At 36.1% G+C, this 22,339-nt stretch overlaps 10 non-coding genes across 10 annotated transcripts; all 10 read right to left on the bottom strand.

Moving 5' to 3' along the window:
- Positions 1–629: 629 nt before the first annotated feature.
- TRNAL-UAA (transfer RNA leucine (anticodon UAA)) lies at positions 630–712 on the bottom strand. The gene has a single exon. It is a non-coding gene; the product is annotated as a tRNA-Leu (tRNA).
- Positions 713–1,965: 1,253 nt separating this feature from the next.
- Positions 1,966–2,048, bottom strand: TRNAL-UAA (transfer RNA leucine (anticodon UAA)). The gene has a single exon. It is a non-coding gene; the product is annotated as a tRNA-Leu (tRNA).
- A 4,322-nt stretch (positions 2,049–6,370) lies between these two features.
- TRNAL-UAA (transfer RNA leucine (anticodon UAA)) lies at positions 6,371–6,453 on the bottom strand. Its single transcript has one exon. It is a non-coding gene; the product is annotated as a tRNA-Leu (tRNA).
- Positions 6,454–7,654: 1,201 nt separating this feature from the next.
- Positions 7,655–7,737, bottom strand: TRNAL-UAA (transfer RNA leucine (anticodon UAA)). Its single transcript has one exon. It is a non-coding gene; the product is annotated as a tRNA-Leu (tRNA).
- Positions 7,738–9,076: 1,339 nt separating this feature from the next.
- TRNAL-UAA (transfer RNA leucine (anticodon UAA)) lies at positions 9,077–9,159 on the bottom strand. Its single transcript has one exon. It is a non-coding gene; the product is annotated as a tRNA-Leu (tRNA).
- A 1,253-nt stretch (positions 9,160–10,412) lies between these two features.
- TRNAL-UAA (transfer RNA leucine (anticodon UAA)) lies at positions 10,413–10,495 on the bottom strand. The gene has a single exon. It is a non-coding gene; the product is annotated as a tRNA-Leu (tRNA).
- A 4,322-nt stretch (positions 10,496–14,817) lies between these two features.
- TRNAL-UAA (transfer RNA leucine (anticodon UAA)) lies at positions 14,818–14,900 on the bottom strand. Its single transcript has one exon. It is a non-coding gene; the product is annotated as a tRNA-Leu (tRNA).
- A 1,201-nt stretch (positions 14,901–16,101) lies between these two features.
- TRNAL-UAA (transfer RNA leucine (anticodon UAA)) lies at positions 16,102–16,184 on the bottom strand. Its single transcript has one exon. It is a non-coding gene; the product is annotated as a tRNA-Leu (tRNA).
- Positions 16,185–17,523: 1,339 nt separating this feature from the next.
- TRNAL-UAA (transfer RNA leucine (anticodon UAA)) lies at positions 17,524–17,606 on the bottom strand. Its single transcript has one exon. It is a non-coding gene; the product is annotated as a tRNA-Leu (tRNA).
- Positions 17,607–18,859: 1,253 nt separating this feature from the next.
- TRNAL-UAA (transfer RNA leucine (anticodon UAA)) lies at positions 18,860–18,942 on the bottom strand. The gene has a single exon. It is a non-coding gene; the product is annotated as a tRNA-Leu (tRNA).
- Between the last annotated feature and the right edge of the window lie 3,397 nt (positions 18,943–22,339).

Genomic DNA, 22,339 nt, shown 5'->3' with positions numbered 1-22,339 from the left:
TTGGATTACAATGCCATTGAGATTTGTCAACAACACTAAGCACAAAGTTCTAGTTTCTTTAGACAGTTTAACCTCTCCAAAAAAGCTCATAGTTGACAAATTCATACCTTTGCCATAGGCCAGATTTTCTCAGGCAAATTTTACATTTCATGACATCCTACAAACATTGGCCATCTTTTTTCTGGATCCCACCCCTCTACTAAATAATGTTCTGTTCTTGTGTATGGATTGCGTTATATTTATGAATTTCTCATATTATTTTAACATCATATGTTACTTCTGGAACTTTAGTTTGAATATTTACCTCAATTATTAAACTTTCTCTTAATCCCTACATTTTTTTCAACTTTGAAGTTTTGAACTTACTGTAATTTCATGCTCTGACTAGAGATTCAACTCAAAATGGAAAAGATAAACATAAAAAGGTGATAGTCAGGGGTATCGAACTTACTGTAATTTCATGCTCTGACTAGAGATTCAACTCAAAATGGAAAAGATAGACATAAAAAGGTGATAGTCAGGGGTATTACTGTGATATTGCAGGGTTATTACTTTGCTATCGGGAAATTCTGTTGCTCAAGTAATAATCTATTTTGAGAAACCTTGTAGAATTTCAAGGGTAAAATTAATACCAGGAGTGGGGTTCTAACCCACGAGGATACATATCCATTGGATCTTAAGTCCAACGCCTTAACCACGCGGCCATCCTGGTGATTAGACTTCCTTTTCTGGATTTCTTAGACAGTTAGTGGTTATTGAATGTGTGCCATCTTATTCAGTTTGCGCTAACAGATTTTTTTAGCCACTTTTCAAAAGCAAAAGTCAGACCGCTACTGTGAACCTTACCGTTCATTGAAAATTTCATCTAGAGAAAAATATTTTTCCTATATATGTAGACTTTTGTTTTTGGCTATATATTTGGAATGGTGACCACAGTGAATATTGGAATAAAATGCCATTGAGATTTGTCAACAACTTTAAGCACAAAGTTCTAGTTTCTTTAGACAGTTTAACATGAAATGTAAAATCTGCCTGAGAAAATCATGCCTATGGTAAAGGGTGAATTTGTCAACCATGAACATTTTTTGAGTGGTTAAATAATTTTCTCTGGATGAAATTTACAGTCAACAGTAAGTTTCACAGTCCAAAACCTTAAACACTAGACCATCCTGGTGAACACGCATGAAATTTTGGATTTCCCAGACAGTTAGTGGTTGTTGAATGTGTGCTATCTTATGATGTTTGCACTAACAGATTTTTTGTTTAAGCCACTTATCAAGAACATTATACTAACTTTTATTGTGAACCTTACTGTTGACTGTAAATTTCATCTAGAAAAAAAATATTCCTCTACTGTATATGTAGACTTTAGACTTTCATTTTTGGTTATACGTATGGAGTGTTGACCAAGAGAGAATGTTGGATTACAATGCCTTTGAGAATTGTCAGCAACACTAAGCACAAAGTTCTAGTTTCTTTAGACAGTTTAGCCTCTCCAAAAAAGCTCACAGTTGGCAAATTCATAACTTTGCCATAGGCCAGATTTTCTCAGGCAAATTTTACATTTCATGACATCCTACAAACATTGGCCATCTTTTTTCTGGATCCCACCCCTCTACTAAATAATGTTCTTGTGTATGGATTGCATTATATTTATGAATTTCTCATATTATTTTAACATAATATGTTACTTCTGGAACTTTAGTTTGAATATTTACCTCAATTATTAAACTTTCTCTTAATCCCTAAATTTTTTTCAGCTTTGAAATTTTGAACTTACTGTAATATCATGCTCTGACTAGAGATTCAACTCAAAATGGAAAAGATAAACATAAAAAGGTGATAGTCAGGGGTTTTTACTGGCACATTGTAGGGTTATTACTTTGCTCTCAGGCAATCAGAACTTTTCCGTTGCTCAAGAATACTCTATTCTGAAACCCTGCAGAATTTCAAAGGTAAAATTCATACCAGGAGTGGGGTTCGAACCCACGAGGATACATATCCATTGGATCTTAAGTCCAACGCCTTAACCACTCGGCCATCCTGGTGAACAGGCATGAATCTCTGAATTTCTTAGACAGTTAGTGGTTATTGCATGCGTGCCATTCTATGAAGTTTGCACTATCAGATTTTTTAAGCCACTTTTCATCTATAGAAAAATATTTTTCCTAGATATGTAGTCTTTCATTTTTGGCTATATAGTTGAAGTGGTGACTAGAGTGAATATTGGAATAAAATGCCATTGAGATTTGTCAACAACTTTAAGCACAAAGTTCTAGTTTCTTTAGACAGTTTAACATGAAACGTAAAATCTGCCTGAGAAAATCATGCCTATGGTAAAGGGTGAATTTGTCAACCATGAGCATTTTTTGAGTGGATAAATATTTTCTCTATATAAAATTTACAGTAAACAGTAAGTATCACAGTCCAAAACCTTAAACACTAGACCATCCTGGTGAAACACGCATGAAATTTTGGATTTCCCAGACAGTTAGTGGTTGTTGAATGTGTGCCATCTTACAAAGTTTGCACGAACAGATTTTTTGTTTAAGCCTCTTATCGAGAACATTATACATACTTTTATAGTGAACCTTACTGTTTACTGTAAATTTCATCTAGAAAAAAATGTTTTTCCTCTACTGTATATGTAGACTTTAGACTGTCATTTTTGGTTATATGTATAGAGTGTTGACCAAGAGTGAATGTTGGATTACAATGCCATTGAGATTTGTCAACAACACTAAGCACAAAGTTCTAGTTTCTTTAGACAGTTTAACCTCTCCAAAAAAGCTCATAGTTGACAAATTCATACCTTTGCCATAGGCCAGATTTTCTCAGGCAAATTTTACATTTCATGACATCCTACAAACATTGGCCATCTTTTTTCTGGATCCCACCCCTCTACTAAATAATGAATCATAGAATCGTAGAGTTGGAAGGGACCTCCTGGGCCATCTGGTCCAACCCCCTGCTCAAAGCAGGATTCGCTAAATCATCCCAGTCAGATGTCTGTCCAGCCTCTGTTTGAAGACTTCCATTGAAGGAGAACTCACCACTTCTCGTGGCAGCCTGTTCCACTCATTGATCACTCTAACTGTCAAAAAGTTTTTTCTAATATCTAATCTGTGTCTCCTCCCATTCAGTTTCATCCCATTGCTTCTAGTCTTTCCTTGTGCAAATGAGAATAAAGTTGATCCTTCTACAATGTGACAGCCCTTTAGATATTTGTAGACAGCTATTAAGTCTCCTCTCAGTCTTCTCTTTTGCAAACTAAACATTCCCAAATCCTGCAACCTTTCCTCATAAGACAGGGTTTGCAGACCGGTCACCATTCTGGTCGCTCTTTTCTGAACTTGCTCCAGTTTGTTGATGTCTTTTTTAAAATGTGGTGCCCAAAACTGGACACAATATTCCAGATGAGGTCTGACCAAAGAGGAGTAGAGGGAAATAATGACTTCACGTGATCTAGACTGTATGCTTCTGTTAATACATCCTAGAATTGCATTTGCCTTTTTTGCTGCTGCATCACACTGTTGACTCATATTCAGTCTGTGATCTATTAGTATACCCAAGTCTTTTTCACATGTGCTGTCACTTAGCCCTATTCCTCCCATTCTATATATGTTTTTTCCATTTTTATTGCCCAGATGTAGTACTTTGCATTTCTCCCTGTTAAAAACCATTCTGTTAGTTGCTGCCCACTTCTCCAGTTTATTTAAATCTTTTTGAATCCTCTCTCTCTCTTCTCTAGTATTAGCTATCCCTCCTAGCTTTGTGTCATCAGCAAATTTAATCAGTTTACCCTCAATTCCTTCATCTAAATCGTTGATAAAGATGTTGAACAATACAGGGCCCAGGACAGAGCCCTGTGGTACCCCACTTGAGACATTCTTCCAACTGGATGTGCAGCCATTTACGACCACTCTTTGGGTCCGATCACTAAGCCAGTTATGAATCCACCTAACAGTTGCCTTGTCCATTCCATACTTAATCATTTTTTCAATAAGGATTGTATGAGAGACTTTGTCAAATGCTTTGCTGAAGTCAAGATATACTATATCTACAGCATTTCCTTGATCCACCCAATCAGTGATACCGTCATAGAAGGAAATTAAGTTAGTCTGACATGACTTATTAGTTACAAACCCATGCTGACTCTGTTTAATCACTTCATTCTTATCCAGGTATTGACATACATGTTGTTTAATAATTTGTTCAAAGATCTTTCCTGGTATAGAAGTCAGACTCACCGGCCTATAGTTACCTGGGTCCACCTTCGTCCCCTTTTTGAAGATAGGAACAACATTTGCTCTTCTCCAGTCTTCTGGCACTTCTCCTGTTCTCCAAGAATTTTCAAAGATTATAGAGAGGGGTTCAAAAATTTCTTCTGCTATCTCCTTCAGTACTCTGGGGTGTAATTCATCTGGACCTGGAGACTTGAATTCATTTAGGCTAGCTAAGTGTTTCCTCACTATCTTTCTGTTTATAGATATCCTGGATTCTTCTATTCCCTTAATAGGACAGTGAATAACAGTTGATGTTACATTTCCTTTCTGAGAGAAAACAGATGCAAAATAGGAATTTAAAAGTTCAGCCTTCTCAACATCCTGTCTTACCATTTCATCATTTTCATCCTGTAAAAATCCTATAGCATCTTTGACTTTTCTTTTACTTTTGACATATCCCCAAAATCCTTTATTATTGCTTTTGACATCTCTTGCAAGCCTCAATTCATTTTCAGCTTTAGATAATCTGATTTGTGCCCTGCAGGTTCTGCAGACAGCATTATATTCTTCTTTAGATATGCCTCCCTCTTTCCATTTTATAAACATTTTTTTCTTTCTTTTTAGCATGTGCTTAAGTTCTGTGTTCATCCATCCTGGTTTCTTTAACTGCTTCCTATTCTTCCCTCTTTTCGGAATTGTTAACAACTGTGCTTTGAGAATTTCATTTTTCAAGATTTCCCATCCTTCCTGGACATTTTTGTCTTTAAGGATATCCAGCCATTGGATCCCTCCAATTCTCTTTCTGAATCCCTTAAAATCTGCCTTTCTGAAATCTAACCTTGATGTCTGAGTCTTCACAGGTCTTCCACCTCTAGTTATCCAAAATTCTAAAATAGCATGGTCGCTACCTCCTAGGGTCCCAGCCACTTTTACCTCCTCAACCATTTCCTCCCTGTTTATAAGGATTAGATCCAAGGTAGCAGTTCCCCTTGTTTTCTCCCTTACCTTTTGGAAGATAAAGTTGTCAGCAAGAGAGGATAAGAATTTCCTTGACCTGTTAGTTTTGCCTGAGAGAGATTCCCAACAAATGTCTGGATAGGTGAAATCTCCCATGACAACTATGTCATATTTTTTGGAGAACTTGGCCATTTGATGCATAAAGAGTTCATCCATAGCTTCAGCTTGCACAGGCGGCCTGTAGTAAATGCCTACAATGGTGTCCTTTCCATTGTTCTGTCCTTGTATTCTTACCCAAACAGTTTCCACAGAACTCCCAGTCTCTGAAGCGTCAATCTCTGTGCAGATATACGCGTTTCTAACATACAATGCGACACCCCCTCCTCGTTTATCAAGTCTGTTTCTTGCAAATAAGTTGTATCCTTCTAGTCTTGTATTCCAATCATGTGTATTGTCCCACCAAGTTTCAGTGATTCCAATGACATCATATTTCTTTTCCTGTGTTAGTAGTTCCAATTCTCCTTGTTTGTTGCCCATGCTTTGTGCATTAGTATAGAAACATTTTAGTTTGTGATTGGTTTCTCTTTCTCCAATATTTTTATTAATTAGATTCTTTCGTCTTTGTTCTTCCTTTCCACTTCTAATAGTAGAGTTCTCAATAGCATTTGTCAGGTGTATGGCTTTTTCGGGTCTTTTGCTTCCCTTCCCATGTTGTTCTAGTTTAAAGCTCTCCTTGCAAGTGTAGCAAGGCGACTTCCAAATACATGTTTTCCAGTCTTCGTAAGGTGCACCCCATCTCTAGCAAGTAGTCCATCGTATAAGTAGTCGTATAAGTAGTTCTAATGTTCTGTTCTTGTGTATGGATTGCGTTATATTTATGAATTTCTCATATTATTTTAACATCATATGTTACTTCTGGAACTTTAGTTTGAATATTTACCTCAATTATTAAACTTTCTCTTAATCCCTACATTTTTTTCAACTTTGAAGTTTTGAACTTACTGTAATATCATGCTCTGACTAGAGATTCAACTCAAAATGGAAACGATAAACATAAAAAGGTGATAGTCAGGGGTTTCTACTGTCACATTGTAGGGTTATTACTTTGCTCTCAGGCAATCAGAACTTTTCCGTTGCTCAAGAATACTCTATTCTGAAACCCTGCAGAATTTCAAAGGTAAAATTCGTACCAGGAGTGGGGTTCGAACCCACGAGGATACATATCCATTGGATCTTAAGTCCAACGCCTTAACCACTCGGCCACCCTGGTGCACATGCATCAATTTCTGAATTTCTTAGACAGTTAGTGGTTATTGCATGCATGCCATTCTATGAAGTTTGCACTATCAGATTTTTTAAGCCACTTTTCATCTATAGAAAAATATTTTTCCTAGATATGTAGTCTTTCATTTTTGGCTATATAGTTGAAGTGGTGACTAGAGTGAATATTGGAATAAAATGCCATTGAGATTTGTCAACAGCTTTAAGCACAAAGTTCTAGTTTCTTTAGACAGTTTAACGTGAAATGTAAAATCTGCCTGAGAAAATCATGCCTATGGTAAAGGGTGAATTTGTCAACCATGAGCATTTTTTGAGTGGATAAATATTTTCTCTATATAAAATTTACAGTCAACAGTAAGTATCACAGTCCAAAACCTTAAACACTAGACCATCCTGGTGAAACACGCATGAAATTTTGGATTTCCCAGACAGTTAGTGGTTGTTGAATGTGTGCCATCTTACAAAGTTTGCACGAACAGATTTTTTGTTTAAGCCACTTATCGAGAACATTATACATACTTTTATAGTGAACCTTACTGTTGACTGTAAATTTCATCTAGAAAAAAATGTTTTTCCTCTACTGTATATGTAGACTTTAGACTGTCATTTTTGGTTATATGTATAGAGTGTTGACCAAGAGTGAATGTTGGATTACAATGCCATTGAGATTTGTCAACAACACTAAGCACAAAGTTCTAGTTTCTTTAGACAGTTTAACCTCTCCAAAAAAGCTCATAGTTGACAAATTCATACCTTTGCCATAGGCCAGATTTTCTCAGGCAAATTTTACATTTCATGACATCCTACAAACATTGGCCATCTTTTTTCTGGATCCCACCCCTCTACTAAATAATGTTCTGTTCTTGTGTATGGATTGCGTTATATTTACGAATTTCTCATATTATTTTAACATCATATGTTACTTCTGGAACTTTAGTTTGAATATTTACCTCAATTATTAAACTTTCTCTTAATCCCTACATTTTTTTCAACTTTGAAGTTTTGAACTTACTGTAATTTCATGCTCTGACTAGAGATTCAACTCAAAATGGAAAAGATAGACATAAAAAGGTGATAGTCAGGGGTATTACTGTGATATTGCAGGGTTATTACTTTGCTATCGGGAAATTCTGTTGCTCAAGTAATAATCTATTTTGAGAAACCTTGTAGAATTTCAAGGGTAAAACTAATACCAGGAGTGGGGTTCTAACCCACAAGGATACATATCCATTGGATCTTAAGTCCAACACCTTAACCACGCGGCCATCCTGGTGATTAGACGTCCTTTTCTGGATTTCTTAGACAGTTAGTGGTTATTGAATGTGTGCCATCTTATTCAGTTTGCGCTAACAGATTTTTTTAGCCACTTTTCAAAAGCAAAAGTCAGACCGCTACTGTGAACCTTACCGTTCATTGAAAATTTCATCTAGAGAAAAATATTTTTCCTATATATGTAGACTTTCGTTTTTGGCTATATATTTGGAATGGCGACCACAGTGAATATTGGAATAAAATGCCGTTGAGATTTGTCAACAACTTTAAGCACAAAGTTCTAGTTTCTTTAGACAGTTTAACATGAAATGTAAAATCTGCCTGAGAAAATCATGCCTATGTTAAATGGCGAATTTGTCAACCATGAACATTTTTTGAGTGGTTAAATAATTTTCTCTGGATGAAATTTACAGTCAACAGTAAGTATCACAGTCCAAAACCTAAAACACTAGACCATCCTGGTGAAACACGCATGAAATTTTGGATTTCCCAGACAGTTAGTGGTTGTTGAATGTGTGCCATCTTACAAAGTTTGCACGAACAGATTTTTTGTTTAAGCCACTTATCGAGAACATTATACATACTTTTATAGTGAACCTTACTGTTGACTGTAAATTTCATCTAGAAAAAAATGTTTTTCCTCTACTGTATATGTAGACTTTAGACTGTCATTTTTGGTTATATGTACAGAGTGTTGACCAAGAGTGAATGTTGGATTACAATGCCATTGAGATTTGTCAACAACACTAAGCACAAAGTTCTAGTTTCTTTAGACAGTTTAACCTCTCCAAAAAAGCTCATAGTTGACAAATTCATACCTTTGCCATAGGCCAGATTTTCTCAGGCAAATTTTACATTTCATGACATCCTACAAACATTGGCCATCTTTTTTCTGGATCCCACCCCTCTACTAAATAATGTTCTGTTCTTGTGTATGGATTGCGTTATATTTATGAATTTCTCATATTATTTTAACATCATATGTTACTTCTGGAACTTTAGTTTGAATATTTACCTCAATTATTAAACTTTCTCTTAATCCCTACATTTTTTTCAACTTTGAAGTTTTGAACTTACTGTAATTTCATGCTCTGACTAGAGATTCAACTCAAAATGGAAAAGATAAACATAAAAAGGTGATAGTCAGGGGTATCGAACTTACTGTAATTTCATGCTCTGACTAGAGATTCAACTCAAAATGGAAAAGATAGACATAAAAAGGTGATAGTCAGGGGTATTACTGTGATATTGCAGGGTTATTACTTTGCTATCGGGAAATTCTGTTGCTCAAGTAATAATCTATTTTGAGAAACCTTGTAGAATTTCAAGGGTAAAATTAATACCAGGAGTGGGGTTCTAACCCACGAGGATACATATCCATTGGATCTTAAGTCCAACGCCTTAACCACGCGGCCATCCTGGTGATTAGACTTCCTTTTCTGGATTTCTTAGACAGTTAGTGGTTATTGAATGTGTGCCATCTTATTCAGTTTGCGCTAACAGATTTTTTTAGCCACTTTTCAAAAGCAAAAGTCAGACCGCTACTGTGAACCTTACCGTTCATTGAAAATTTCATCTAGAGAAAAATATTTTTCCTATATATGTAGACTTTTGTTTTTGGCTATATATTTGGAATGGTGACCACAGTGAATATTGGAATAAAATGCCATTGAGATTTGTCAACAACTTTAAGCACAAAGTTCTAGTTTCTTTAGACAGTTTAACATGAAATGTAAAATCTGCCTGAGAAAATCATGCCTATGGTAAAGGGTGAATTTGTCAACCATGAACATTTTTTGAGTGGTTAAATAATTTTCTCTGGATGAAATTTACAGTCAACAGTAAGTTTCACAGTCCAAAACCTTAAACACTAGACCATCCTGGTGAACACGCATGAAATTTTGGATTTCCCAGACAGTTAGTGGTTGTTGAATGTGTGCTATCTTATGATGTTTGCACTAACAGATTTTTTGTTTAAGCCACTTATCAAGAACATTATACTAACTTTTATTGTGAACCTTACTGTTGACTGTAAATTTCATCTAGAAAAAAAATATTCCTCTACTGTATATGTAGACTTTAGACTTTCATTTTTGGTTATACGTATGGAGTGTTGACCAAGAGAGAATGTTGGATTACAATGCCTTTGAGAATTGTCAGCAACACTAAGCACAAAGTTCTAGTTTCTTTAGACAGTTTAGCCTCTCCAAAAAAGCTCACAGTTGGCAAATTCATAACTTTGCCATAGGCCAGATTTTCTCAGGCAAATTTTACATTTCATGACATCCTACAAACATTGGCCATCTTTTTTCTGGATCCCACCCCTCTACTAAATAATGTTCTTGTGTATGGATTGCATTATATTTATGAATTTCTCATATTATTTTAACATAATATGTTACTTCTGGAACTTTAGTTTGAATATTTACCTCAATTATTAAACTTTCTCTTAATCCCTAAATTTTTTTCAGCTTTGAAATTTTGAACTTACTGTAATATCATGCTCTGACTAGAGATTCAACTCAAAATGGAAAAGATAAACATAAAAAGGTGATAGTCAGGGGTTTTTACTGGCACATTGTAGGGTTATTACTTTGCTCTCAGGCAATCAGAACTTTTCCGTTGCTCAAGAATACTCTATTCTGAAACCCTGCAGAATTTCAAAGGTAAAATTCATACCAGGAGTGGGGTTCGAACCCACGAGGATACATATCCATTGGATCTTAAGTCCAACGCCTTAACCACTCGGCCATCCCGGTGAACAGGCATGAATCTCTGAATTTCTTAGACAGTTAGTGGTTATTGCATGCGTGCCATTCTATGAAGTTTGCACTATCAGATTTTTTAAGCCACTTTTCATCTATAGAAAAATATTTTTCCTAGATATGTAGTCTTTCATTTTTGGCTATATAGTTGAAGTGGTGACTAGAGTGAATATTGGAATAAAATGCCATTGAGATTTGTCAACAACTTTAAGCACAAAGTTCTAGTTTCTTTAGACAGTTTAACATGAAACGTAAAATCTGCCTGAGAAAATCATGCCTATGGTAAAGGGTGAATTTGTCAACCATGAGCATTTTTTGAGTGGATAAATATTTTCTCTATATAAAATTTACAGTAAACAGTAAGTATCACAGTCCAAAACCTTAAACACTAGACCATCCTGGTGAAACACGCATGAAATTTTGGATTTCCCAGACAGTTAGTGGTTGTTGAATGTGTGCCATCTTACAAAGTTTGCACGAACAGATTTTTTGTTTAAGCCTCTTATCGAGAACATTATACATACTTTTATAGTGAACCTTACTGTTTACTGTAAATTTCATCTAGAAAAAAATGTTTTTCCTCTACTGTATATGTAGACTTTAGACTGTCATTTTTGGTTATATGTATAGAGTGTTGACCAAGAGTGAATGTTGGATTACAATGCCATTGAGATTTGTCAACAACACTAAGCACAAAGTTCTAGTTTCTTTAGACAGTTTAACCTCTCCAAAAAAGCTCATAGTTGACAAATTCATACCTTTGCCATAGGCCAGATTTTCTCAGGCAAATTTTACATTTCATGACATCCTACAAACATTGGCCATGTTTTTTCTGGATCCCACCCCTCTACTAAATAATGAATCATAGAATCGTAGAGTTGGAAGGGACCTCCTGGGCCATCTGGTCCAACCCCCTGCTCAAAGCAGGATTCGCTAAATCATCCCAGTCAGATGTCTGTCCAGCCTCTGTTTGAAGACTTCCATTGAAGGAGAACTCACCACTTCTCGTGGCAGCCTGTTCCACTCATTGATCACTCTAACTGTCAAAAAGTTTTTTCTAATATCTAATCTGTGTCTCCTCCCATTCAGTTTCATCCCATTGCTTCTAGTCTTTCCTTGTGCAAATGAGAATAAAGTTGATCCTTCTACAATGTGACAGCCCTTTAGATATTTGTAGACAGCTATTAAGTCTCCTCTCAGTCTTCTCTTTTGCAAACTAAACATTCCCAAATCCTGCAACCTTTCCTCATAAGACAGGGTTTGCAGACCGGTCACCATTCTGGTCGCTCTTTTCTGAACTTGCTCCAGTTTGTTGATGTCTTTTTTAAAATGTGGTGCCCAAAACTGGACACAATATTCCAGATGAGGTCTGACCAAAGAGGAGTAGAGGGAAATAATGACTTCACGTGATCTAGACTGTATGCTTCTGTTAATACATCCTAGAATTGCATTTGCCTTTTTTGCTGCTGCATCACACTGTTGACTCATATTCAGTCTGTGATCTATTAGTATACCCAAGTCTTTTTCACATGTGCTGTCACTTAGCCCTATTCCTCCCATTCTATATATGTTTTTTCCATTTTTATTGCCCAGATGTAGTACTTTGCATTTCTCCCTGTTAAAAACCATTCTGTTAGTTGCTGCCCACTTCTCCAGTTTATTTAAATCTTTTTGAATCCTCTCTCTCTCTTCTCTAGTATTAGCTATCCCTCCTAGCTTTGTGTCATCAGCAAATTTAATCAGTTTACCCTCAATTCCTTCATCTAAATCGTTGATAAAGATGTTGAACAATACAGGGCCCAGGACAGAGCCCTGTGGTACCCCACTTGAGACATTCTTCCAACTGGATGTGCAGCCATTTACGACCACTCTTTGGGTCCGATCACTAAGCCAGTTATGAATCCACCTAACAGTTGCCTTGTCCATTCCATACTTAATCATTTTTTCAATAAGGATTGTATGAGAGACTTTGTCAAATGCTTTGCTGAAGTCAAGATATACTATATCTACAGCATTTCCTTGATCCACCCAATCAGTGATACCGTCATAGAAGGAAATTAAGTTAGTCTGACATGACTTATTAGTTACAAACCCATGCTGACTCTGTTTAATCACTTCATTCTTATCCAGGTATTGACATACATGTTGTTTAATAATTTGTTCAAAGATCTTTCCTGGTATAGAAGTCAGACTCACCGGCCTATAGTTACCTGGGTCCACCTTCGTCCCCTTTTTGAAGATAGGAACAACATTTGCTCTTCTCCAGTCTTCTGGCACTTCTCCTGTTCTCCAAGAATTTTCAAAGATTATAGAGAGGGGTTCAAAAATTTCTTCTGCTATCTCCTTCAGTACTCTGGGGTGTAATTCATCTGGACCTGGAGACTTGAATTCATTTAGGCTAGCTAAGTGTTTCCTCACTATCTTTCTGTTTATAGATATCCTGGATTCTTCTATTCCCTTAATAGGACAGTGAATAACAGTTGATGTTACATTTCCTTTCTGAGAGAAAACAGATGCAAAATAGGAATTTAAAAGTTCAGCCTTCTCAACATCCTGTCTTACCATTTCATCATTTTCATCCTGTAAAAATCCTATAGCATCTTTGACTTTTCTTTTACTTTTGACATATCCCCAAAATCCTTTATTATTGCTTTTGACATCTCTTGCAAGCCTCAATTCATTTTCAGCTTTAGATAATCTGATTTGTGCCCTGCAGGTTCTGCAGACAGCATTATATTCTTCTTTAGATATGCCTCCCTCTTTCCATTTTATAAACATTTTTTTCTTTCTTTTTAGCATGTGCTTAAGTTCTGTGTTCATCCATCCTGGTTTCTTTAACTGCTTCCTATTCTTCCCTCTTTTCGGAATTGTTAACAACTGTGCTTTGAGAATTTCATTTTTCAAGATTTCCCATCCTTCCTGGACATTTTTGTCTTTAAGGATATCCAGCCATTGGATCCCTCCAATTCTCTTTCTGAATCCCTTAAAATCTGCCTTTCTGAAATCTAACCTTGATGTCTGAGTCTTCACAGGTCTTCCACCTCTAGTTATCCAAAATTCTAAAATAGCATGGTCGCTACCTCCTAGGGTCCCAGCCACTTTTACCTCCTCAACCATTTCCTCCCTGTTTATAAGGATTAGATCCAAGGTAGCAGTTCCCCTTGTTTTCTCCCTTACCTTTTGGAAGATAAAGTTGTCAGCAAGAGAGGATAAGAATTTCCTTGACCTGTTAGTTTTGCCTGAGAGAGATTCCCAACAAATGTCTGGATAGTTGAAATCTCCCATGACAACTATGTCATATTTTTTGGAGAACTTGGCCATTTGATGCATAAAGAGTTCATCCATAGCTTCAGCTTGCACAGGCGGCCTGTAGTAAATGCCTACAATGGTGTCCTTTCCATTGTTCTGTCCTTGTATTCTTACCCAAACAGTTTCCACAGAACTCCCAGTCTCTGAAGCGTCAATCTCTGTGCAGATATACGCGTTTCTAACATACAATGCGACACCCCCTCCTCGTTTATCAAGTCTGTTTCTTGCAAATAAGTTGTATCCTTCTAGTCTTGTATTCCAATCATGTGTATTGTCCCACCAAGTTTCAGTGATTCCAATGACATCATATTTCTTTTCCTGTGTTAGTAGTTCCAATTCTCCTTGTTTGTTGCCCATGCTTTGTGCATTAGTATAGAAACATTTTAGTTTGTGATTGGTTTCTCTTTCTCCAATATTTTTATTAATTAGATTCTTTCGTCTTTGTTCTTCCTTTCCACTTCTAATAGTAGAGTTCTCAATAGCATTTGTCAGGTGTATGGCTTTTTCTGGTCTTTTGCTTCCCTTCCCATGTTGTTCTAGTTTAAAGCTCTCCTTGCAAGTGTAGCAAGGCGACTTCCAAATACATGTTTTCCAGTCTTCGTAAGGTGCACCCCATCTCTAGCAAGTAGTCCATCGTATAAGTAGTCGTATAAGTAGTTCTAATGTTCTGTTCTTGTGTATGGATTGCGTTATATTTATGAATTTCTCATATTATTTTAACATCATATGTTACTTCTGGAACTTTAGTTTGAATATTTACCTCAATTATTAAACTTTCTCTTAATCCCTACATTTTTTTCAACTTTGAAGTTTTGAACTTACTGTAATATCATGCTCTGACTAGAGATTCAACTCAAAATGGAAACGATAAACATAAAAAGGTGATAGTCAGGGGTTTTTACTGTCACATTGTAGGGTTATTACTTTGCTCTCAGGCAATCAGAACTTTTCCGTTGCTCAAGAATACTCTATTCTGAAACCCTGCAGAATTTCAAAGGTAAAATTCATACCAGGAGTGGGGTTCGAACCCACGAGGATACATATCCATTGGATCTTAAGTCCAACGCCTTAACCACTCGGCCACCCTGGTGCACATGCATCAATTTCTGAATTTCTTAGACAGTTAGTGGTTATTGCATGCATGCCATTCTATGAAGTTTGCACTATCAGATTTTTTAAGCCACTTTTCATCTATAGAAAAATATTTTTCCTAGATATGTAGTCTTTCATTTTTGGCTATATAGTTGAAGTGGTGACTAGAGTGAATATTGGAATAAAATGCCATTGAGATTTGTCAACAGCTTTAAGCACAAAGTTCTAGTTTCTTTAGACAGTTTAACGTGAAATGTAAAATCTGCCTGAGAAAATCATGCCTATGGTAAAGGGTGAATTTGTCAACCATGAGCATTTTTTGAGTGGATAAATATTTTCTCTATATAAAATTTACAGTCAACAGTAAGTATCACAGTCCAAAACCTTAAACACTAGACCATCCTGGTGAAACACGCATGAAATTTTGGATTTCCCAGACAGTTAGTGGTTGTTGAATGTGTGCCATCTTACAAAGTTTGCACGAACAGATTTTTTGTTTAAGCCACTTATCGAGAACATTATACATACTTTTATAGTGAACCTTACTGTTGACTGTAAATTTCATCTAGAAAAAAATGTTTTTCCTCTACTGTATATGTAGACTTTAGACTGTCATTTTTGGTTATATGTATAGAGTGTTGACCAAGAGTGAATGTTGGATTACAATGCCATTGAGATTTGTCAACAACACTAAGCACAAAGTTCTAGTTTCTTTAGACAGTTTAACCTCTCCAAAAAAGCTCATAGTTGACAAATTCATACCTTTGCCATAGGCCAGATTTTCTCAGGCAAATTTTACATTTCATGACATCCTACAAACATTGGCCATCTTTTTTCTGGATCCCACCCCTCTACTAAATAATGTTCTGTTCTTGTGTATGGATTGCGTTATATTTACGAATTTCTCATATTATTTTAACATCATATGTTACTTCTGGAACTTTAGTTTGAATATTTACCTCAATTATTAAACTTTCTCTTAATCCCTACATTTTTTTCAACTTTGAAGTTTTGAACTTACTGTAATTTCATGCTCTGACTAGAGATTCAACTCAAAATGGAAAAGATAGACATAAAAAGGTGATAGTCAGGGGTATTACTGTGATATTGCAGGGTTATTACTTTGCTATCGGGAAATTCTGTTGCTCAAGTAATAATCTATTTTGAGAAACCTTGTAGAATTTCAAGGGTAAAACTAATACCAGGAGTGGGGTTCTAACCCACAAGGATACATATCCATTGGATCTTAAGTCCAACACCTTAACCACGCGGCCATCCTGGTGATTAGACGTCCTTTTCTGGATTTCTTAGACAGTTAGTGGTTATTGAATGTGTGCCATCTTATTCAGTTTGCGCTAACAGATTTTTTTAGCCACTTTTCAAAAGCAAAAGTCAGACCGCTACTGTGAACCTTACCGTTCATTGAAAATTTCATCTAGAGAAAAATATTTTTCCTATATATGTAGACTTTCGTTTTTGGCTATATATTTGGAATGGCGACCACAGTGAATATTGGAATAAAATGCCGTTGAGATTTGTCAACAACTTTAAGCACAAAGTTCTAGTTTCTTTAGACAGTTTAACATGAAATGTAAAATCTGCCTGAGAAAATCATGCCTATGTTAAATGGCGAATTTGTCAACCATGAACATTTTTTGAGTGGTTAAATAATTTTCTCTGGATGAAATTTACAGTCAACAGTAAGTATCACAGTCCAAAACCTAAAACACTAGACCATCCTGGTGAAACACGCATGAAATTTTGGATTTCCCAGACAGTTAGTGGTTGTTGAATGTGTGCCATCTTACAAAGTTTGCACGAACAGATTTTTTGTTTAAGCCACTTATCGAGAACATTATACATACTTTTATAGTGAACCTTACTGTTGACTGTAAATTTCATCTAGAAAAAAATGTTTTTCCTCTACTGTATATGTAGACTTTAGACTGTCATTTTTGGTTATATGTACAGAGTGTTGACCAAGAGTGAATGTTGGATTACAATGCCATTGAGATTTGTCAACAACACTAAGCACAAAGTTCTAGTTTCTTTAGACAGTTTAACCTCTCCAAAAAAGCTCATAGTTGACAAATTCATACCTTTGCCATAGGCCAGATTTTCTCAGGCAAATTTTACATTTCATGACATCCTACAAACATTGGCCATCTTTTTTCTGGATCCCACCCCTCTACTAAATAATGTTCTGTTCTTGTGTATGGATTGCGTTATATTTATGAATTTCTCATATTATTTTAACATCATATGTTACTTCTGGAACTTTAGTTTGAATATTTACCTCAATTATTAAACTTTCTCTTAATCCCTACATTTTTTTCAACTTTGAAGTTTTGAACTTACTGTAATTTCATGCTCTGACTAGAGATTCAACTCAAAATGGAAAAGATAAACATAAAAAGGTGATAGTCAGGGGTATCGAACTTACTGTAATTTCATGCTCTGACTAGAGATTCAACTCAAAATGGAAAAGATAGACATAAAAAGGTGATAGTCAGGGGTATTACTGTGATATTGCAGGGTTATTACTTTGCTATCGGGAAATTCTGTTGCTCAAGTAATAATCTATTTTGAGAAACCTTGTAGAATTTCAAGGGTAAAATTAATACCAGGAGTGGGGTTCTAACCCACGAGGATACATATCCATTGGATCTTAAGTCCAACGCCTTAACCACGCGGCCATCCTGGTGATTAGACTTCCTTTTCTGGATTTCTTAGACAGTTAGTGGTTATTGAATGTGTGCCATCTTATTCAGTTTGCGCTAACAGATTTTTTTAGCCACTTTTCAAAAGCAAAAGTCAGACCGCTACTGTGAACCTTACCGTTCATTGAAAATTTCATCTAGAGAAAAATATTTTTCCTATATATGTAGACTTTTGTTTTTGGCTATATATTTGGAATGGTGACCACAGTGAATATTGGAATAAAATGCCATTGAGATTTGTCAACAACTTTAAGCACAAAGTTCTAGTTTCTTTAGACAGTTTAACATGAAATGTAAAATCTGCCTGAGAAAATCATGCCTATGGTAAAGGGTGAATTTGTCAACCATGAACATTTTTTGAGTGGTTAAATAATTTTCTCTGGATGAAATTTACAGTCAACAGTAAGTTTCACAGTCCAAAACCTTAAACACTAGACCATCCTGGTGAACACGCATGAAATTTTGGATTTCCCAGACAGTTAGTGGTTGTTGAATGTGTGCTATCTTATGATGTTTGCACTAACAGATTTTTTGTTTAAGCCACTTATCAAGAACATTATACTAACTTTTATTGTGAACCTTACTGTTGACTGTAAATTTCATCTAGAAAAAAAATATTCCTCTACTGTATATGTAGACTTTAGACTTTCATTTTTGGTTATACGTATGGAGTGTTGACCAAGAGAGAATGTTGGATTACAATGCCTTTGAGAATTGTCAGCAACACTAAGCACAAAGTTCTAGTTTCTTTAGACAGTTTAGCCTCTCCAAAAAAGCTCACAGTTGGCAAATTCATAACTTTGCCATAGGCCAGATTTTCTCAGGCAAATTTTACATTTCATGACATCCTACAAACATTGGCCATCTTTTTTCTGGATCCCACCCCTCTACTAAATAATGTTCTTGTGTATGGATTGCATTATATTTATGAATTTCTCATATTATTTTAACATAATATGTTACTTCTGGAACTTTAGTTTGAATATTTACCTCAATTATTAAACTTTCTCTTAATCCCTAAATTTTTTTCAGCTTTGAAATTTTGAACTTACTGTAATATCATGCTCTGACTAGAGATTCAACTCAAAATGGAAAAGATAAACATAAAAAGGTGATAGTCAGGGGTTTTTACTGGCACATTGTAGGGTTATTACTTTGCTCTCAGGCAATCAGAACTTTTCCGTTGCTCAAGAATACTCTATTCTGAAACCCTGCAGAATTTCAAAGGTAAAATTCATACCAGGAGTGGGGTTCGAACCCACGAGGATACATATCCATTGGATCTTAAGTCCAACGCCTTAACCACTCGGCCATCCTGGTGAACAGGCATGAATCTCTGAATTTCTTAGACAGTTAGTGGTTATTGCATGCGTGCCATTCTATGAAGTTTGCACTATCAGATTTTTTAAGCCACTTTTCATCTATAGAAAAATATTTTTCCTAGATATGTAGTCTTTCATTTTTGGCTATATAGTTGAAGTGGTGACTAGAGTGAATATTGGAATAAAATGCCATTGAGATTTGTCAACAACTTTAAGCACAAAGTTCTAGTTTCTTTAGACAGTTTAACATGAAACGTAAAATCTGCCTGAGAAAATCATGCCTATGGTAAAGGGTGAATTTGTCAACCATGAGCATTTTTTGAGTGGATAAATATTTTCTCTATATAAAATTTACAGTAAACAGTAAGTATCACAGTCCAAAACCTTAAACACTAGACCATCCTGGTGAAACACGCATGAAATTTTGGATTTCCCAGACAGTTAGTGGTTGTTGAATGTGTGCCATCTTACAAAGTTTGCACGAACAGATTTTTTGTTTAAGCCTCTTATCGAGAACATTATACATACTTTTATAGTGAACCTTACTGTTTACTGTAAATTTCATCTAGAAAAAAATGTTTTTCCTCTACTGTATATGTAGACTTTAGACTGTCATTTTTGGTTATATGTATAGAGTGTTGACCAAGAGTGAATGTTGGATTACAATGCCATTGAGATTTGTCAACAACACTAAGCACAAAGTTCTAGTTTCTTTAGACAGTTTAACCTCTCCAAAAAAGCTCATAGTTGACAAATTCATACCTTTGCCATAGGCCAGATTTTCTCAGGCAAATTTTACATTTCATGACATCCTACAAACATTGGCCATCTTTTTTCTGGATCCCACCCCTCTACTAAATAATGAATCATAGAATCGTAGAGTTGGAAGGGACCTCCTGGGCCATCTGGTCCAACCCCCTGCTCAAAGCAGGATTCGCTAAATCATCCCAGTCAGATGTCTGTCCAGCCTCTGTTTGAAGACTTCCATTGAAGGAGAACTCACCACTTCTCGTGGCAGCCTGTTCCACTCATTGATCACTCTAACTGTCAAAAAGTTTTTTCTAATATCTAATCTGTGTCTCCTCCCATTCAGTTTCATCCCATTGCTTCTAGTCTTTCCTTGTGCAAATGAGAATAAAGTTGATCCTTCTACAATGTGACAGCCCTTTAGATATTTGTAGACAGCTATTAAGTCTCCTCTCAGTCTTCTCTTTTGCAAACTAAACATTCCCAAATCCTGCAACCTTTCCTCATAAGACAGGGTTTGCAGACCGGTCACCATTCTGGTCGCTCTTTTCTGAACTTGCTCCAGTTTGTTGATGTCTTTTTTAAAATGTGGTGCCCAAAACTGGACACAATATTCCAGATGAGGTCTGACCAAAGAGGAGTAGAGGGAAATAATGACTTCACGTGATCTAGACTGTATGCTTCTGTTAATACATCCTAGAATTGCATTTGCCTTTTTTGCTGCTGCATCACACTGTTGACTCATATTCAGTCTGTGATCTATTAGTATACCCAAGTCTTTTTCACATGTGCTGTCACTTAGCCCTATTCCTCCCATTCTATATATGTTTTTTCCATTTTTATTGCCCAGATGTAGTACTTTGCATTTCTCCCTGTTAAAAACCATTCTGTTAGTTGCTGCCCACTTCTCCAGTTTATTTAAATCTTTTTGAATCCTCTCTCTCTCTTCTCTAGTATTAGCTATCCCTCCTAGCTTTGTGTCATCAGCAAATTTAATCAGTTTACCCTCAATTCCTTCATCTAAATCGTTGATAAAGATGTTGAACAATACAGGGCCCAGGACAGAGCCCTGTGGTACCCCACTTGAGACATTCTTCCAACTGGATGTGCAGCCATTTACGACCACTCTTTGGGTCCGATCACTAAGCCAGTTATGAATCCACCTAACAGTTGCCTTGTCCATTCCATACTTAATCATTTTTTCAATAAGGATTGTATGAGAGACTTTGTCAAATGCTTTGCTGAAGTCAAGATATACTATATCTACAGCATTTCCTTGATCCACCCAATCAGTGATACCGTCATAGAAGGAAATTAAGTTAGTCTGACATGACTTATTAGTTACAAACCCATGCTGACTCTGTTTAATCACTTCATTCTTATCCAGGTATTGACATACATGTTGTTTAATAATTTGTTCAAAGATCTTTCCTGGTATAGAAGTCAGACTCACCGGCCTATAGTTACCTGGGTCCACCTTCGTCCCCTTTTTGAAGATAGGAACAACATTTGCTCTTCTCCAGTCTTCTGGCACTTCTCCTGTTCTCCAAGAATTTTCAAAGATTATAGAGAGGGGTTCAAAAATTTCTTCTGCTATCTCCTTCAGTACTCTGGGGTGTAATTCATCTGGACCTGGAGACTTGAATTCATTTAGGCTAGCTAAGTGTTTCCTCACTATCTTTCTGTTTATAGATATCCTGGATTCTTCTATTCCCTTAATAGGACAGTGAATAACAGTTGATGTTACATTTCCTTTCTGAGAGAAAACAGATGCAAAATAGGAATTTAAAAGTTCAGCCTTCTCAACATCCTGTCTTACCATTTCATCATTTTCATCCTGTAAAAATCCTATAGCATCTTTGACTTTTCTTTTACTTTTGACATATCCCCAAAATCCTTTATTATTGCTTTTGACATCTCTTGCAAGCCTCAATTCATTTTCAGCTTTAGATAATCTGATTTGTGCCCTGCAGGTTCTGCAGACAGCATTATATTCTTCTTTAGATATGCCTCCCTCTTTCCATTTTATAAACATTTTTTTCTTTCTTTTTAGCATGTGCTTAAGTTCTGTGTTCATCCATCCTGGTTTCTTTAACTGCTTCCTATTCTTCCCTCTTTTCGGAATTGTTAACAACTGTGCTTTGAGAATTTCATTTTTCAAGATTTCCCATCCTTCCTGGACATTTTTGTCTTTAAGGATATCCAGCCATTGGATCCCTCCAATTCTCTTTCTGAATCCCTTAAAATCTGCCTTTCTGAAATCTAACCTTGATGTCTGAGTCTTCACAGGTCTTCCACCTCTAGTTATCCAAAATTCTAAAATAGCATGGTCGCTACCTCCTAGGGTCCCAGCCACTTTTACCTCCTCAACCATTTCCTCCCTGTTTATAAGGATTAGATCCAAGGTAGCAGTTCCCCTTGTTTTCTCCCTTACCTTTTGGAAGATAAAGTTGTCAGCAAGAGAGGATAAGAATTTCCTTGACCTGTTAGTTTTGCCTGAGAGAGATTCCCAACAAATGTCTGGATAGTTGAAATCTCCCATGACAACTATGTCATATTTTTTGGAGAACTTGGCCATTTGATGCATAAAGAGTTCATCCATAGCTTCAGCTTGCACAGGCGGCCTGTAGTAAATGCCTACAATGGTG

This window comes from Dendrobates tinctorius, unplaced genomic scaffold, assembly GCF_039654945.1.
Source record: "Dendrobates tinctorius isolate UK_male_01 unplaced genomic scaffold, ASM3965494v1 ptg000250l, whole genome shotgun sequence".
NCBI classification, from domain to species: domain Eukaryota; kingdom Metazoa; phylum Chordata; class Amphibia; order Anura; family Dendrobatidae; genus Dendrobates; species Dendrobates tinctorius.
The sequence above is the reverse complement of the archived record's forward strand: the minus strand, read 5'-3'. Positions and strand labels throughout refer to the sequence as shown.